At 37.1% G+C, this 18,741-nt stretch overlaps 1 long non-coding RNA gene across 2 annotated transcripts in view; it reads right to left on the reverse strand.

Moving 5' to 3' along the window:
• The window catches only part of LOC120514697, a 64,182-nt gene extending 48,895 nt beyond the window's left edge, over window positions 1–15,287 (reverse strand). Inside the window, exons 1-2 of one of the 2 annotated variants that reach the window (XR_005630502.1) lie at window positions 15,202–15,287; window positions 9,576–9,615 (exon numbers count right to left, since the gene is read on the reverse strand). This is a non-coding gene — a long non-coding RNA (uncharacterized LOC120514697). Of the gene's footprint in view, window positions 1–9,575; window positions 9,616–14,760; window positions 14,887–15,201 lie in introns of those variants that run through there. The other variant, XR_005630503.1, reaches the window with a different exon arrangement.
• Between the last annotated feature and the right edge of the window lie 3,454 nt (window positions 15,288–18,741).

The raw sequence follows: 18,741 nt of genomic DNA on the forward strand, positions 1-18,741 counted from the left end.
TTTCTCTTATATTCTGACCTATGCAGCTTTCGTAAGCATTAAAGTTAAATTTCTGCAACACTTTGAGTGAAATGCAAAAAACAGTTTATTATCTCAATGATTCCACTACACTTGTTGTACTAGGAAATTATTTACCTAACATATGTCTTCAATCCCAGTCTTGATTTTTGGATAACAACTGACCTCTACTTGAGCATTTATCCAACTCCCATAAGAAAGTGGCAGATTCCATTTCTGTTCATACATTGAATGATCTTGTATTTTATGTTATTGACAATTGTTGCTTGATAAATTATACATTTGTTAGTTTGTGTATTATCGTAGTATTTCCCTCTACTTACTCTTTACCTGTTTTCTTCAAGGGTAACTGTACTCGTCAAGTTTGTTACCGGGTTGGACTACACATACATAGCTATACGCATACACACAGAAACTTAACAGTGTCCTGTGAATGACAAACACACAGCTGGTTCATCTCTAGCACTTTAAACCACACAAGTGCCTTATGAATAACACAACTTGTTATTCTCCTAGGACTTCATGAGACTTACATACACACTGACCCTAGCCACAACATTGCTTCATGAATGACATACACACAGCTGGTTAACCTCTAGCACTTTAAACCACACAAGTGCCTTAGGAATAACACAGCTTGTCACTCTCTCAGCACTTCAAGAGACTTACTTACTCGGATTGAAATAGCCGAAAATTTAGCTGCCAGTACCGAAGAAAAAGCAGTAAATGTCAGCTCCGAATGCAAAAAACTCAGAGACAGACTGGCTGCTTTGGAAGATGGAAGCAGAAGATATAATGTCAGAATTGAAGGTCTGCCTGAGAATCGAGAAAGTTCAAACCCTGTGAAATTCGCAGCTGAACTCTTCTCTAAAATAATCGGGGAGGACTTTAAAGCAGAATCTGAGATAGCAGCGGCTTACCACGTACGCGGATCAAATACCGTTAGATCCAGATCTTTTATTATTCGCTTTGAAAGATTATCATTTAAGCTAGAGGTGATGGCACTCCTCAGAGACAAGCAAGATATTATATATAAAAATAACCGCATTTGTACTTCTGACCTCTCCAGCAACACCTACTAAACGTGCAGCCTTCTACAACATTAAACAGCGGTTAAGGCATGCCAACGTCAAATACAGCCTCTTGTATCCGGCCAAACTGAAAGTTGAATTGCAAGGTCAATTCTATTTCTTCACTAGCAAGGAAGAAGGAGAAAAGGAATTAAGAAAGTTGATCTCGGGATTATTCTGATACATAATAGTGAGTCATGGCCGTTAATGATATAGCAAGGACTAATAATCTACTGTCTGATCTTTTTGTTTAAAATACAGGTTTTTATCATTATGTATTCTCATTATTACTTTACTAGGGTGCTATCTGTTTATGTTTTATTGTGCTTAATTACTTTTTCTTTTTCTCTTTTTTTTTTTAGGTAATTATTTTATCTCTACCCTAAATGAGACTGTTCAACATCATACCCTTGGTTTATTGTTATTGCTATTATTGCATTAAGACTTATTATGCTTATTCTGGACAAATTTCTAACACTATCCCCCGGGTTTATTATCTGGGTGTATTATCTTAATGCACTAAGATTGCTGAAGACTATATATATTTTAAGTGCACAATTTTTTTTTTTAGACTATATTGGTAATAGATATCTCTATCTTTTAACCCTAAAGTGCCTGCATGGGGGCTTGTTTTGCTTTGGACGTGCTCTGTCTCTGGGTATGTCAGAGGACTGGGACTGTGTGAAGTGGGTTCTAGCCTCACTTGGGGAGGCAAAAGGGAGGGTGGGGGTTAAGGGGGGGAGAGAAAGAGAGCAGGCTTGATCTATACCTAATCTATCCTCTTAATCTTTATAATTATAACTACCAACGTAATAATAAGCTGCATGGCAACAACTCTAGGGGAAATAGGAAATTAAGGCCGAAGCTGTCTCACTTCCAGTTAAGACTACAAAATGACATCAAAAACTCGTGAGCCGGAATGTTAAAGGCTTGAATCAAGAATTAAAGAGAAAGACTCTCTCACCTAACAGGTCTAAACGCTAAAATAGTATTTTTACAGGAGACCCACTTACTAAGACAAGGATCAGTTCCGCTGCAAAAGACTGGACTGGCCAAATGTTCCATTCTAGTTTTACAAAGAAAACTAGAGGTGTGGGAATTCTCATACATAGAACAGTACCATTTGTAGCATCAGATGTAGTATTGGATCCTGAAGGGAGATATGTAATGGTCATGGGAGACTTATCTAACTGTAAAATGATTTTGATAAATGTTTATGCACCTAATGTTGATGATAAGGAATTTATACAAAATTTATTTGCATCCATTCCCAATCTGAACACTCATAAAGTTATAATGGCTGGGGACTTTAATTGTGTTCTAAATCCTCTTTTAGATAGGACTTCTCCACAGGGGAAGCATCTAACACGCAAAGATAATTACAAAGTTTATAACTGATCACAACTTATCAGACCCTGGAGGTTTTAAACCCAAATTCAAGAACATATTCTTTCTACTCACCAGTACATCATTGCTACTCAAGGATTGATTACTTCTTTATAGACAATAACTTCTTGCCTAAGATTAAATCTTGCAAATACGATGCTATTGTTATTTCTGACCATGCACCTATGATCTTGGAGCTAAAATTACTAAGCCCCATACACTCACCCCGCAGATGGCGCCTCAACCCGCTTCTATTAGCTGATGAGAATTGTACTGAATTTATATCCAAACAAATCAAATTCTTTCTAGAAACAAATACATCCCCGAGATCTCTGCAGGAATACTCTGGGAAACTCTTAAGGCCTTCTTAAGAGGACAGATTATCTCATATCTTTCCCACAGAAATAAATCCGAAGCCAAGAAAGTAGCAGAGATAAAAAGCAAATTACTAAAATAGATGAAGAACATGCCAGACTACCAAGCAGACTCTACATAGGAAGGCAGGCTCTACATTCAGAATTAAACCTCTTGACAACTAAAGAAACTGAACAACTAATTTACAAATCCAGACATCATTACTATGAACATGGAGAGAAAGCTAATAAGCTTTTAGCTCAACAAATTCACAAGCAAGAAGTGCGCAATGCAATCTCGTAATCACCAACGAACGGAGATAAAATCATCGAACACAAAAATATAATGCACACTTTCAGAGACTACTATAAATCCCTATATACTACTGAGTTTAAAGAAGACAATACACAATCTAATGCATTTCTGGATACATTACAGATACCACAAATAGACGCTTTTAGTGTGGAGGAACTTGATAAACCTCTGGCATTATCAGAATTACTAGATGCTATAAAGTCACTCCAAGGTGGGAAAGCAGCAGGCCCTGATGGCTACCCTGCAGAATTTTACAAGAAATTCTCCGCTCAGCTAGCTCCCCTCCTATTAGCAACATTTACAGAAGCCAGAGATAACCAATCTCTTCCACAAACCTTTCGCCAAGCACTAATCACTGTTTTCCAAAACAAAATAAGGACTTATTACAATGTGCATCATACAGACCAATTTCACTTCTGAATAACGACGTTAAAATACTCTCTAAAATCATAGCTAGAAGGATGGAGAAAGTGCTCCCTCGTAATATCACAAGACCAAACTGGATTTATTAGGGGCCGACACTTATCTTCAAATCTTCGACGCCTGTTTAATGTAATATACTCACCAACTAAATCAAACACCCCAGAAATATTATTATCATTGGATGCAGAAAAGCATTCGACATGATTGAATGGAAATACCTTTTACTACATTGGAGAAGTTTGGGTTTGGCCCAACATTTGTGCATGGATTAAATTACTGTATACTAACCCAGAAGCTTCAGTTTGCATCAACATTTGCTCAGACTACTTTAAACTAGAACGTGGCACTAGACAAGGATGCCCTTGTCACCACTGCTGTTTGCAATTGCCATTGAACCACTAGCAATACATTGTCGAAATACTGATCAGATAAAGGGGATTAGCAGAGAAGGACTGGAACAGAAAATCTCATTATATGCAGATGATATGGTACTGTATATATCGGACCCAGAAAATTCTGTGCCTGCAGTCTTAGCAGCACTCACAGAATTTCAAAAGATCTCTGGTCTCAGAATTAATCTGAATAAAAGTGTACTCTTTCCAGTGAATTCTCAAGCATATAATATTAGATTAGATACCCTACCTTTTATCATTGCAGAACAGTTTAAATACCTAGGGGTAAACATCACAAGTAAACATAAAGCTCTTTATCAACAAAATTTCGCCTGCATGGAAAAAATTAAACAAGACTTGCATAGATGGTCAACCCTTCATCTCACACTAGCTGGAAGAATTAACACTGTTAAGATGAATATTCTTCCTAAGCTCCTTTTTATTTCAAAACATCCAATATACATTAATAAATCATTCTTTAAGCAATTAGATTCAACAATAACCTCATTTATTTGGAATTCAAAACATCCACGCATCAAAAGAGCGACCCTACAAAGACAAAAGGCAGAAGGCGCATGGCTCTACCTAACTTCCAGTTTTATTACTGGGCAGCAAATATACAGGCATAAGAACCTGGACACAAATAGAAGAACATACACAGGCTTGGACCGCAATAGAAGTAAAATCCTGCAGTACTTCTTTGTATTCCTTGCTCTGTGCTCCAATAAACACACGTTATCGGCAATACACTAATAACCCAATTGTGCTCCACTCACTTAGAATCTGGAACCAATGTAGAAAGCATTTTAAGACGGAGAAGCTTCTATCTGTGGCACCTCTGCAAGAGAACCACCTCTTTCAACCTTCACAAACATATGCAGTTTTAATATCTGGAAAAATTTGGAATTAACTTGCTTAGAGATCTTTATATAGACAATGTCTTTGCATCTTATGAACAATTACATTCCAAATTTACACATTTCTTTCACTATCTTCAAATCAGGAACTTTGTTAAACAGAACCTTCCAGATTTTCCTCATCTTGCACCCTCATCCATGCTGGAAAAATATTGCTCAATCTCAAGGACTTAGACTCCATCTCTACAATATATAAAATCATTTTACAATCCCTTCCTTTCAAAGATCCAAGAGGACACTGGGAAAAGATCTCTCAATTAATATATCAGAAAAGGAGTGGAAAGTAGCAATGCAGAGAATTCACTCAAGCTCCATATGCAAAGCATACAATTATACAACTCAAAATTATATATCAAGCACATCTGTCTTGACTAAAACTCTCCAAAATGTTTCCAGGGCATGATCCAACCTGAAAACGCTGCAAACTAGTCCCAGCCTCACTGGGTCACATGTTCTGGGCCTGCACCAAATTAACATTATTCTGGACAAAAATTTTAATTACCTTCAGACAGCCTTGGACTCACAATCCCTCCTAACCCATTAACAGCTGTGTTTGGGGTTCTTCCAGAGGGCTTAAAGTGGAGAAAGACAAACAAATTGTGATTGCATTCACTACACTTTGGCACGCAGACTTATTCTGATAAACTGGAAGAACCCAAACTCTCCTGTTTTAAGTCAGTGGGAAACTGATGTGTTATACTATTTGAAATTGGAAAAAATCAAATATTCAGTTAGAGGATCCTGTACAGACTTTTTCAAAACATGGCAGGATCTAATCAGTAATATTTTAAAATAATCTCATAAAGCACAGAGAATTTATTAATTTAGGTATGTTTACAGGACTTAAATTTCATTCCGTTTGGCTTGCTCTCTCTCTCGGGGTGGGGATCAATTTGTTCTTAACTTAATTTTTCTTATTGTAAAAATTTGATTGATTTGTAAGGCTTGCAATAAAAATTAATAAAAAGGAAAAAGAGAGACTTACTTATTATCAGCATGAACAACATACAATGTTTTCATGATATCTCAGACCTGAATATTACTTTTGGTCTACAAAAATACATTTAAACATACAAAGGCTCAGCACTCTTGACTACATGCCATTTATTAGCCAAGAATGCCTTACTTTATGTACTTGTTCCCTACTATGAGGTGGAGTTCTCACCCACAGCCTTAATAAACCTTGCAGCACAGAGGTAATAGCAAACCTCTGGCAGCACCACGTACTCAAAGTAATCTACCTTATTAGTTCAATCACTCTAGACATTAAGACAAAGCATACGAAGTTAAAAGCAGCATGGTATTTATTACAGGAATAATAATAATACCAGTAGAACAAAGAATAATAGAAAATAGGACTGATAGTAAAGTCTGGATATATGTAGTCTTTAGAAAAAGCTTAAACAAAGTTAAAGATGACAAGGATGAATGTCGCAGGCGGCTTGTGATATAGCACTCATAGTCATTAATTAGATGCTTTTCTGGTGATCAGATGGAAATGGCTTCATGTTGACGTCGCTCTGTTCTCTTCTGATGTCTTTTTCCCTTCTTCCTCCCTCCTTCCTTACTATATCGCTCCTCAGACGAGGCATATTTATTGTAAAATTCTACTGGGGGTTTGCAAGATGTGATTGTTAGATATTCTGATTGGCTGGCTGTCAATGTGATGAATGAATTCACTGTCCGTTTTCCCAAACAATAAAACTTTTTTGGTGATGCCTGAGGTGTCGCTATGTCTTCCTTTCCCAGGCTGTAAAATAATTAGATGTCCATCCTTTATCAGGTTATAAAGTAATTGATAGCCTGAACCACCAGCATGTCTTCCTTTCTTTGTTGGAACACCTGTTTTAAAAGTGAGATATAACTGGGAAGAAGACATGCTTTGATTTGTCCTAAATGTAGTTCATCTGTTGTCTTGTCTTGAACAAAATATAATGGAAATACAAACCAAAATGTACAGATTTTGTACCCCATAACAGTTTGTAATGAAGCTTTGCGATGTACCATATAAGGGGCATGATTTTCAAGTACTATACAATCTTCATTTCATTAAAACATTATTACTATTAATTACAGTAGGATTTATTAAATGTGATTAACCTAGGGCGGCACGGTGGCACAGTTCGGAGGCCTGGGTTCACTTCCCGGGTCTTCCCTGCGTGGAGTTTGAATGTTCTCTCCATGTCTGCGTGGGTTTCCTCTGGGTGCTCCGGTTTCCTCCCACAGTCCAAAGACATGCAGGTTAGGTGCATTGGCGATCCTAAATTGTCCCTAGTGTGTGCTTGGTGTGTGTGTGTGTGTGTCCTGTGGTGTACTGGTGCCCTGCCTGGGATTTGTTCCTGCCTTGCACCCTGTGTTGGCTGGGATTGACTCCAGCAGACCTCCGTGACTCTGTGTTAGACTATAGCGGGTTGGAAAATAACTGACTGATTAACCTCTTTTATTTTGAGGTCTGACCTGGGATCAGTCTTAACCCTTCATTCCATATAGGAACAACTTCATAATAGAAAGGGGAAGGCAATGAGGTGCCTGTTTAAATAAAAACCATTTAAATGAGTTAGAAATGGTTTGAGCTTTCAGGATTATACAGTAGTATAACCTGTCTTTATGTATCCACTTGTGGAAACGGTCTTGTGCAGTGCAGTGGGGGCTGAGTGAGATAGAAACCCCAGCTGACGTCCTGAAGAAGTGCTCTGCTTTGCATTGCTTACAGCCTGCCCCTGCTAAAACAGCTAGTGCAATTCTCCTTTAGCTTATGCTTTAGGAAAGCAGCTGCTGAGGGCCCTTGTAATCTAGATGTTGCAGGTTCACAGCTGACCACTGCCAGTTACCACAGTGCAATATGTGAAACCTGGGAATGATCATGGTGTAATTCCACAACAAAACACCACTGACCAAAAAGAGAGACTTTTCATTTACATTTTGGCTACTTGCATTTGCAATGTAATTTTTTGGTCACTACCCAGATCTTGGGACCATAGGTGACAAAAGGGTTACAAACTGACCAAAAGCAAGGATCTTAGCTAGATTCACTCTTCATAATAAGGTGAAAAGCAAAGCTCATCAATACAAGAGGACTTTAGAGTACAGTAGAACCGTTATTCCTCTGGACTAAGAGGAGCCAAATGAGGTGGTTTTGGGCATGTTGTTAGGTTGCTTCCATGTTACCTCCCATGGGGGATGTACCAGGCATGGAACAGTGAAAGAAGACCTCAGGCAGACCTAGATAAACTGGAGGAATTATGTGTTACTGTCTCCCTGTCTTGACTGGCCTTAGGGTATCTATGAATTCTCCAGGCTGAGCTGGAAAAAACAGCTCAGAATAGAGTGGCACATTGACATATTGCCTCGGCAGGATAAGCAGATTAAAACTGAAGTGAATTTTTAAGTTATAAAGTATATTTGTTAAGATTTCTAGTGTGTATCAATATAATCTTAAATTGCTCATTTTCCTTAGATTACAGTACATAGGTATGCATGTTAGAGAATGAGCTTCAGAATCTGTGAGACATATTTTTGACTTAATGTTTCCCTCTTTATCCTGATGAGGTAATTCTGAAGGGCAAACAACACTTCTGTGAAAAAAACTGTACATAAACCTTTTGTGTTTTTCATACGGAAAAATTTTAATTTTTTCATGCGTTTATTATACACTGTAGTACCATTTATAACAAACACGATTGAAAAGCGCTTTATAGGGCACTTCCTTTAAGACTTCATTATAAGAATTATTAAGCCATTACTACACACCATATTCTAAATCCACTTCAGGATGCTTTATGGTAACATTTTAAAACAGCCATTTTCCTAAACTGGTAGTTTAACATTTCTCAATTTAAAAAATTGTCCAGTAGTTGAGTGAAACCAGAAATATTACACAGTAATGTTACAATGGCAAGTTAAGGCTTTAGCAGTAAACCTAGATAAAGCCAAGGAGTTCCATTTATGCTTCAAAGGTACCAAAGAACTAAAATAATATTAGAATTTCTTGGTAACTGCTTCTGAATTAGATGTAGATTACTGAACTATAGCTGATTTGATAAGACTGGAAAAAACACCAGCATTGTTAAACTTTTTAGAAATAGTTATTTAAATTTTTAGGTGGCGAAGGTAATGGAAATTTTCATTTTATAAATGCACAGGCCAAATATATCTGTTTTCATGCATTTTCAAAGAAAAATGTAATGTTATAACTAGATTTGAAGTGGCTTTCCAAAGTGTCATAGCTTTTCAGCTAGACTTAGGCAGTTTTATTTTGGAACCATGAGCTTATATTTTCCTGGTCCCCAAGATGACTGTGGGACTAATTGAGCTGTTCTGTGATTATACATGAAAACAGTGGTGCATAGTGTGGCATTGTTATGATTTTGGTTATAATAGAAAGGAAGACCATGAGCCCCAAAAATAACTAAACAATAGTTCAAATCATTTACTGACTGATTACTCAATGCAACATCTGTCAATGGTGGTCAATAGTAAATAATTAAACAAACAGACCAAGAAAAGAAAATACAGTAAATGCCAAACGATACAACTCCAAAACAGTCCAAAACAACCTTTCTAATAAAGTCCAAATTTTTTGTTAAGTGAGAAAAGGTGAACTACTGACAAAGAGAACAAACTCAATGCCCAAGTGGCTAGTCTAGGTCCTGCAAAATTCTTAAAATAGGGTTCAGGACAGAGTCTTGTTGATTGTCTACCTGTATAACTGGGAGACTCAATTCCCCTTGATCTCAACATCTGCAGGGAAAGACAAGAAGCAAAGAAAAACAAGAGGAAGATAATTACAAAACAAGGAACAAAGAAGACAATCAATGAAAACTAATCAGACAGAGAAAAATGAACCCAAATAATTTATTCATGAAAATAACTGAAAAGTGTACAGAAAAACTAACAGAGCCCCAGCCAAATCATGACAGACATGACAGAATACAATCAAAGGTAATTGGCAAACAAGGTCCTAAAATAATAATAATTCTTTACATTTATGTAGTGTTTTTCTCACTACTCAAAGCACTTTACATAATGAATGGGGAGCCACTTCAGCCACTATTAATGTGCAGCATCTACCTGGATGATGCAACGGCAGCCATTATTTCGCTAGTACGCTCACCACACATTAGCTGTTAGGTGGTGAAGGGGTGAGAGATAGTTAGCCAATAAGAGAATGGGGATGATTGGGAAGCCAGAATAACTAAGCGTGGTGGGCAATTTACCTAGGACATCAGGATTCACCCTACTCTATACGAAGGATGCCAAGGATCTTTTATAACTACAGAGAGTCAGGACCTCAATTTTACGTCTCATCTAAAGGATGGCACCATTTTTTACAGCGTCCCTGTCACTACACTGGGGCATAGTGTTCAACATTCAGACCACAGGGAAATTTCTCCCTGTTGGCCTCACCAACACCACTTCCAGCAACAACCAACCCAAGCTTTTCTTGGTTGGTCTGCCCTCCAAGTACTTGCCAGGCCCAAATATGCTTAGCTTCAGGTGTATTACCTATTGTGAAGGCATGTGGTGCTGGTTAATTAAATAGAACATATAATTATGAAATTTCTTCATACATCTATTGAACTTACTTAATACAATTTATTATTTTTTGTGAAGGTCAAGACAAACCTGAGTAACAGGGCCCAATAAAAGTAACCTACTCTTACTAGGTCATACTGGATAAATGTATAGTCACCAATTAACTTAAGAAGCAAATCACTGGAATAGTTGAGGAAAATGCAGACTATTGGAACAAAACACTAGGAGAATATGCAGGCCCTTTTGACAGAGTGACCAGGCGGAAATGTAATCCCAGTCTCCTGGAGCTGGGCTAATAGTTAATCCTCAAATACTTAAGTAAATGTGTAATGCATGCTGTTTGTTGACAAACTATACCGTGGCTAGCATATGTTTAATTTCCACTAGCTATATTTTATATTATAATGTAAAATTATTGTAATATTCTCATAAGTGTTGTATTGTGAAGGAAATATACATATTCTTTGAAAAATAGTTATTTTAATAATTCCTGTGACTAGCAAGATATTTAACACTAGAAACAGCACTGTGCACTCAAAAGTGGACACTGGCAAGATCGGGAAAAAAAAAACAAACACTCGGTCACCGATTACAAGCGCAAGATGTTATGCGAATGAATATGAATAATATGAATAACGTTGCATCCGTGCCACAGTGTTTTCCTAAATGTACTATACAGGTCATAAAATGGATAATTCCAAATATCATATATACCTATGTCTCTGTTGTATTTTTTTTTGTCAATGCGTCTTTGACATCATAGACAATAAGGTTCATATTAATTCAGTGTAAGCAGGAACACTCAATAAAACTGAATAAAAAAGTAAAGTGATGGTGAGATACGAAGAAGACAGATTCACCAGCGTTTGTGTGTCAGCTTTTATCCCTCCAGATCAGAGAATGTCCAGTTCCATTGCCTCAAAACACCACTCACATCTACAGTTATTTCCAGTTTCAAATAAAAAGTAACAGCGTAAGATCCCTAGGGCGGCAGTATGTATCGTGATCGTGACTGAGAGAATAAAAGTGAAAATAAAACGGTAACTTTCACAAGTCCTATAAATGTACACCGTCTGTTACAGTCGCAAACCAAATGTATGTGTTTATTGTATAATAACAATAAGAGCAGCTCACTACTGAAAATGGCAAATATAGGAGGCAGTCAGGATTGAACCCGGGACTCTTGATCAAAAGTCAGCAAATCTTACCACTACGCCACAGAAGCTGCTGTCTTACCCTTGAACCTTTTGTGAAAGTGTTTATTTGATATTTGGACTCCAAGCTTCACATAAATATATAGTTTATATATAAAACATTTTGTCGTTTACTACTAAAATATTATTATACTATATTATTGTAGAAACGAAACGCACATGAAATGAAAGTGTTCCAAATAATGATCTATTATTTCCCCTCTAAAACTCCAGCACTTCACTCCCAGATAATCAATCAAGGCATATGCTGGGAGAACTTTGTGCACATTCTATGGCTGTGGAGGGTTGGAATAGTAGGCTGCTTGCTGCTTGTTTTTATCGACACATTTACAGGACAAAAGAGAGAGGTGCGAACAGATTTAAGGTGGGCTGGACTTATGAGTTTTTTCGTAGGCTCTGGTAATTCTAGTGTTAAGTTCAGGGTTGACTTAAAGCATAAGACTGAAAGCATAGGACAGAATGACAGTCACAAGATCTCATCCATTTTAGTGAAGACAGAACAATCTATACTTTCTTTGTGGTCTGAGTGCTGGACTTCACCTGACTGAAGGTGGGCTGTGTTTGTAAAGGTCAAAATAGTAATCTGGAGAAGTAGGTAGGAGCTGAAAAGCAAAGCTCAAACATCCCAACAGGGAGTGGTTTTTGCTTCACAGGTTTGCCCAAATTTGATCTTAAAAGTTAATCCAATTAAAAATATCTGTATTTACCCACTAAATACTCTTATTAGATACAAAATATTAAATTACATTTCATTTACTTTATCTGTTTTGTCCTTCCCATTCTATTTGTAGCTGAAACATTCTAGCCTTATTACAGTATATAAAAATGTCCTTGGACAAGCTACTGTCTGTACTGTTTATGTTTTACTCTTCTCTTTCTCCAAATCATTTTCTCTTCTCGTTCAGCCTAAAATCCTACATATTGTTTCAGATTGCAACTACTTTAGGGCAAAATGCATGTATAGAAATCCATCCATCCCGCTATATCCTAACTACAGGGTCAGCCAACACAGGGTGCAAGGCAAGAAACAAACCCTGGACAGGGCGCCAGTCCACCGTAGGGTGCACACACATGGGACAATTTGGAATCACCAATGCGCTTATCTTGCATGGAGGAAACCAGAGCACCCGGAGGAAACCCACGCAGACATGGGGAGAACATGCAAACTCCATGCAGGGAGGACCCAGGAAGCGAACACAGGTCTCCTAACTGTGAGGCAGCAGTGCTACCCACTGCGCTACCACTGTTTAGAAATCCAGTTACGTAAATATAGATAATGTAAAAAAATCAAGCCTACAGGCTTTCTGAAAGCACAAATCACTCTGAGTTATTGATAACCATTTATTCTCCTGGCTTGCTAAAGGGACAATGCCAAGGAAAACAATGTCCCTGGAAGAAAGTGTAAAGTCACACTGATCCTCTCCTACCCTAATTCAAAACAAAAAAAAAAAAATAGCAGAAAGAAAGCATTACTTTTCTTTTAACTACTCTTCTCATTTTTGTACTCAGTATAATTTTTTGGAGAATTTTTTCAAGACTGGTATAACTGATAGTGTATCTCAAAACGTACATGTATGCAAACAAAAGAACATTACTCATGTAAATAAGAACTAAGCATTTCACACAGGTGTTCTATTAGCAGCATACAATAACCCCAACTCCTCCATCCTGTTTATTTGGACACGTAATGTGAATTAAAATAACAAAACGTGACTGTTTATTGCGATTGAATAAAGGATTGTTAATGTTCTTAAGGAAAGCAGTGTAGAATAAAAATTACATCCCTTCTAAAATAAGCCTTTTTAATTTCCTTCCATATTTGCAAAACAGATACAAAACCTTTTTTTTTCACTGACGGGAATATGCATAAGAAACATAAAACTACCTATAAATTGTTAATTTTTTAAGTTAGAAAATGTTTGGAAGACGATATGTAAAAAATAGTCATGTGACTTAGAAACTCCCACCACATTCAGCTCTTTTTAATCATTGCACAGAACAGCCTCATTCAAAAAGGTGTCATTCACAAGAGTTTCTTAAAAAAATGATTAAATAATTATCCACCAATGCATTTTCTGAAATTTTCTGTCTACTGTATGCTAGCAGCGATGAGTCTAAATTGGACAGGATGAAATGAAGTCGATCACAGGGCACGCTGACACAAAATCTCTACACGTGCGGTATATTATTTAATGCAGTAAAAACCAGAGTACCAAAAGCAAAATTGACATGAATAAGAAGAAAATACAAACTACACAGGGGCAGCAACACAGCAAGGAACTGAACTGGGTTTAGAGTATTGTGAGAGGGCAGCTCTACCTACTGCAGCACCAGGCCTCCTTTCTAAGTAAAGATTTTTACTTAAAAATACAGTCGGTTAGGTAAATTTTCCTTCTGAAAATTCTACAAATTAGGATTGAACAGTTATATTAAGTATATTTTGACAATGGATAAAGGTCCCTGACTAAAAATTGAAAATGTGATATTATGCAGTATAGTTCATAAAATGGAACTTGCATTGGTATTTTTTTTTAATCGTTAAATTGTTTTTAAATTGTTTTAATGGCTGGCCAATCAGAATGTATTTCTGATTTTAAAATATAATCTAAAATAATATAAAATGAAGCATTGCTATATAATCAGCAAGAAGCTGACAATAATTTTAAATAAAATAGAATAACTTGCTGAGGCTCAGGTTATGCAGATGTTACTAAATATTGTTTTTGAATGATGCTAAGGTGTATGTGAAAAATATATTTAAAAGAATTGTATTTACCTATCTGTTCTGCAATGCATTGTAAAATTCTGTATTTCCCTTCTGAAAATTAATAAAGGTATACTGTAAAAGAGTAGACATTTTGTGATTTCTCCATTATACAAGAAAAGCTGGCAGTCAGAGGAAATTATTTGTGCAAGAATATGTCATATTGATTTGTGCAAAGAAAGTTCTTCTGGATGATGAGAGACTTTGGATGTGCATTATGCTGCATTTCAGAGAAGGATATTGCCACTTTAAGGTAAAAATCAATTTTTTTTCAGCTCCCTCCACTTTCTCTTTCTCTTTTCAATGTGATATGTTTTACAAGGAATCAGTGCAACACTGCTGTCTATTACTCTGCAGTCAACAAACACTTACCATACATAGTCGGGGTCCTTGTGCTGCTGAATTTGTAGCACGCAGGCACCACAGTAAGACAGGACACCTCTTTATTTGGACCTGCTAAAAATAGTCTGAGTCTCTGCTTATCAGTGGTGGTGGAGAGCTTGGGGGCTCACTTTCAGGACCTTGCAGGTCTGTGTAGTCAATGGGCAGAGACGGGAATGTCAACTCCAGGGCACTGACAACTCTACGATCTACAGTTGACAGGCTATTTTTTGACATGGTTGACTAAATAAGGTAAGGGGATCAGCATGGGGGTGGGGATGGGATGTGCGAAAGATTTCTATCAGGGGATTGCATGCTTTAGATGTTTCTAGTCGTATATAAGCAAGAGAACCGTAGCCCTGCTTTTTTCATTACTGTATAAAGTTTTACAATTGAAAAAAAATAACAATAATAAAACCTGTAGACACATACCCCCTACTGCACGCAGAACATTTTTTTTTTCCTGGTTGATTCTTTTACTTTTGATTGACCTTTATCTTGATCTGTCCTCTATTGAAAAGTGGGTGGACAAAAACACAAGGTAGAGAAAAGCTGTTTGTATGGGGGTCACAGAACAAAGATTCATCAAAGCAGAGGAAATCCTTCTTCAAGGTGTGTGGAGCTGACCAAATTAAAGAAAGCGCGCACTTATCTCAGCACAGTCCTTCAAAACAATATATCTTTTTTTTTCCGCATGTTACTTATGTGCTGTTTAATCTTCTTTCTTTAATGATTTCAGTATTTAAAATCCACCAGCAAAGATGCTTGCCTCAATTTTTCCCTTTTTTATTTCCCTGGTGTGGACTAATAATTCCATTTTTAAAGGTTGTAGGGGCCTTTCCATTTTTATGCCTCTTTTTCCCTCCTGCATAAGAGATTGGCTATAGGAGATGCCTTCCGGCTGCTGCATGAAGCGCATTACTACCTTGTGATGCCGTGACCCTCCTCTTTGCATCCCTAACTCTCAAAAGCTGATTCAGCTTTCAGCTGGTGCTCTGGTGACTGTATTATTGCTGCAACTGGATTCTCTCTTAACTGGTATGTCTTTCAATCTCTCTCTCTCTCTCTTCCTCTCTCTCTCTCTCTCTCTCCTTTTCTCCTTCTCTCTTATTTTTCTATCTCCGGAGCTAGTCATGCTTAATTTTGACACTTTACAAGGAGGGGAAGAAGGAGGGGATTGGAAACCAGGTGCCCTGCCTTTGAAACTTGCAGAAAGGAAAGGCAGCCGGGCTGTTTGGTAGGCTGTACCGCACTGTTCTATACTGTTGTGTGCATGAGTGTGTGCGTGTGTGTGTGTGTGTGAGTGAGTGGCGTATATGAAGCATTTTTTTCTGTTTCTGTGTACTTTACCATGTAATTATAATAGGATTTTCTTTATGTCTAATTTCAGAATGGAGTTGCATGTGTGTGCTAGAGGTTTTTGTTCTTCTCTGACACACACTCTGCATTTTAAAAAAGAAAAAAAAAACTGCAGAGCTAGCAGTCCAGAGGAATGATCTACATTGAAATGTTAGACCTTTGACATGCGATCACTTTGCAAGGTTAAAAAGCCTTTTAATGTCCAGTGCTGCTGCTTCTCTCTGGTTAATGGCAGCTGACTAAATAATGAGGCAAAAAAATATATAAATAAAACACATCTAGCAGTAAGCCTTTGTAGAAATTGATAGCCAGGCTGAATGGAGTTATAAAGTTTTGAAGTAACAATGCGCTCAGCTCTTTACAGCTTGCGATGATTTTAAAGGGTTGAGTTTAAAGGGTTTTCTTACTTGTATTACTTTATCTGCAAATATTTTTTTTTTGCTATATTATCAATTTTGCCATAAATTGATATGCCTAAAATTATAAAAGTTATACAGTGTACCAAGATTTATCCAAGCACTGGTAATTTTACACAATGTACTAACTTACTGCGGTATGTGAAAAGAATATGCATATTGCATATGTTAGTTGTTTTCTGTAAAATGTTTGCTTTTAAAATATATTTCTCTGACAGACAGGAAGAATAATTTTAATGCAAGGCAAGCATCAAAGAATTATTCAGCTGGTGCAAGTGGAGTAATGTGTAAGATGTAACTCGTGTTTTATATTATGAAAGTTTGAATACCACAGGCATGACCTACCTATAGAGTTACAATATGAATACATTATATACTAAGTAGAAAAGAATGCCTTCTGAAGGTTTGTGGGAGGAATGGGCAAGGAGACAGAATGAGAGGGCTGGGGGCTGGCTGTTCAGAACATATGCTGTCCTTTGTCACCTTAATTCCCAAGCAGACAAGTTCGCTAAGATTAGCTTAGGCACTCTCCCTTTTTTCTCCAGAGCCCAGCAAGGCCCCCTCCCTCCAATATTACAGATGTCAAGTGCATGATTTATTTAGATTTTTATGTTGATATTTCAGCTGCACTGGAAGATTATGCATTGTGGGTGAATAGCGTACAAATTATAGCAGTGTTTAGTGATTTTTTTTTCAACTGCTCTGTGTTTAGAAGTGTGTACAGACTTGAGAATCAGATGCTCTTTAAATCTTAAAATGCTTAAATCACAAGTCTAAGTAAGTAGTGGAGCAGAGAGTATTTAATTGCTTTAAAGCTTTGTTGATACTGAGAAGGTACACCCATTAGATGAAAGAATTATGCCGAAATGACTGTGATGAACATCTGAAGAAGAGCTTTCTGCTAGAGAAAGTATATTCACTTAAGTGCTTCAAGTACTTGTATTTAATGCATTATTATTTGTGTTTGGTTTTCGTTTTAGCATTCAGTCCTTCAGCTATTTAGGCAAATTACAGAATTCTGCTAAAGTTAAACATAGTAAAGATGCTTTGTAATAATAGTGTATTATAACTGATAAATTATTAGTTTTGGCTGAAATCCAAAAAGAAGGTCACCCTGAACAGGATTTTCCAGTTGTTGAGCTCCTATGTTATGTATTTTAATGCTATCCCTTGAAACTGCACTTGAACAAGAATAAATGCTTTGAATGTCTATCCCGATAATGTACCTTGTAATATATATTTGTTCAATTAAAAATGTATACACATAGGTTAAAATGGGGTAGGTATATCTTAATCTAAACTGAAATAAGGGCAATTCACAAATTAAACAAAATACACAACTGAATCTCTATTAAAACTATTTTCAATAGAGATTGTTAACTTCTAAATAGGATACATTTACCTTTCATTTAAATGTGTCTACTTCTTTCAAGTTTAGTAAATAAGGTTTAAGATAATTAATTTAACACATGAAAGAAGGTATAATTCATTAATGCCAACAGCCACCATTCTGTATTTGCCTGTAAATTGGTATTGATCATTTAACTGGTGGGGGGGGGGCTAGACATGCAGCAGTCAAGCTATAACATACTGTAGGTGAGAGGAAAAGTGAAGCATACCATTACAGCAGTGCTGAATGAGCATTTAGTGCCCTTAGTGACCTAGTGTTGTGCCTGATGCCTAAATCCTACCCATAATAGCGTCCTATTCAGTACAATCATCATTTTCTGCAATGCCACCCAAACCACATTGTTATAAGAGCTTTAAAGCTCACAGACAGAACGGAAAGAGAAGAGCTGTAGACACAAAAAGACAGAGTGAGAGAGTGAGAGTTAGTGAGGGAGAGGGAGAGGGGGAGAGAGAGAAAGCGAAGGGGCTGGGGGTGGGGGTGGGAGAAATCCAAGAAGGAAACAGGGACTGTGAATGAGAAAGTGAGAGAAGCTGTAGGAAGGCGAAGGCAGGGGTAGGAGAAGAAGATACAGGTGGAAATGAATTATCATGATGCTCACACAATGGGCCTGATCCATTCATCAGTAGGCATTTCCAAATTGCTCAAGAAACCCAAGAAGTCGACTGATGTTATAGAATCTGCTGTGGACTACGTTTAACTGAAATTTTGACACAAGGAGAAATGGGCTTACCATTTTTTGTTTCTTTTTTGGAAGAGCTGAGGGTTTTCAGAGTCTGGACTTGTTTA

This window comes from Polypterus senegalus, chromosome 14, assembly GCF_016835505.1.
Source record: "Polypterus senegalus isolate Bchr_013 chromosome 14, ASM1683550v1, whole genome shotgun sequence".
Taxonomy (NCBI): domain Eukaryota; kingdom Metazoa; phylum Chordata; class Cladistia; order Polypteriformes; family Polypteridae; genus Polypterus; species Polypterus senegalus.